The sequence below is a fragment of the Apis dorsata genome, unplaced genomic scaffold (assembly GCF_000469605.1).
Source record: "Apis dorsata unplaced genomic scaffold, Apis dorsata 1.3 scaffold_3, whole genome shotgun sequence".
NCBI classification, from domain to species: domain Eukaryota; kingdom Metazoa; phylum Arthropoda; class Insecta; order Hymenoptera; family Apidae; genus Apis; species Apis dorsata.
The window spans coordinates 333,009-334,042 of record NW_006263306.1 but is presented as its reverse complement, the minus strand read 5'-3'; the positions used below and the strand labels follow the sequence as shown (position 1 = coordinate 334,042).

The 1,034-nt window shown below is 32.4% G+C and overlaps 1 long non-coding RNA gene across 1 annotated transcript in view; it reads left to right on the top strand.

Annotated features, from left to right (window-relative positions):
- Positions 1-805: 805 nt before the first annotated feature.
- Positions 806-1,034, top strand: part of LOC116185583 — a 4,724-nt gene continuing 4,495 nt past the window's right edge. Inside the window, exon 1 of the long non-coding RNA XR_004150441.1 lies at positions 806-817. This is a non-coding gene — a long non-coding RNA (uncharacterized LOC116185583). The remainder of the gene's footprint in view (positions 818-1,034) is intronic.

Here is a 1,034-nt window from a genome sequence, read left to right as displayed (position 1 = left end):
TTTACTTACCTTATTTCCATCTTCTTAAATTTACATATATCCTTTCGCCGTTTCTCATATATTTTCCGTGTAATACTCTTTGCAATAAACGTCAAATAAAAAAGTTAAAGTTCAATTGGATTTTTGCTATGTCAACGGAAATATAACGCGATTGTGTTAAATTGTGTCGTAAAATCGTTTAGAACCATTAATTGCATTTTGTTTTAAAATAGATAATCAATAAAATGTATAAAATCAGAAATTCCCAAGGAAATTCTGTCAATCTCTCCATTTTTCCATTCTGGAAATATTATCTCTATATCTTGCTGCATCTTGATTTCTATGTAAAATAAGATTTAAAATTAAAACTTATTCGATTTATTTTTATTTTTATTCATCAGTCGTAATAATTATAAGAAGACTACGAATAATATTCGATTAGAAAACAAGTCGATAGTTAAATTACATAGAGAGAAGAGTGATGTATTGGTTCGTTTCAGTTTACCTTTTTACTCGCCTATTCGAGAAAAGGAAATGGATGCAGATCTGTCGATTTGCATATCGACATAACTCGATTTGTCGTGGCTACTACCTTCGTCTTTTTGACGGCACGATTTCACTCGATGCTTTTTATATTCCACTTTGCACTCTTCTTCCATTTTTTGCATCAGTGCTGATAATTCAAAAATGAGAATTGGCAAGATGTTGAGATAAAATTCTTACTGGAAATAAATTTGCAAGTTCCAAGCAAAATAGCAATTACTATAAATTACTATAAATAAATGGAGAAGAAAATTTTAATTAAACGGATTTTGAGATTATTGGATATATATTATACGTTTTCTATTAATAAATTCGTGAAACGAAAGATCGAATCTCGACCACGAGGACCGCCATTAATGTGCTGTCGAAATAAATCCGGCCACTTCGAAAATGGATCGCTCGACGTGTATTAACGTTCTCCCGTCCCCCAAAGCGAGCGCATAAATAAAACAGGTTCAAGTTGCAGCTTGTTGCCCGGTTCGAATATTTTCTCGCCCTCCAAGGCGCGATAT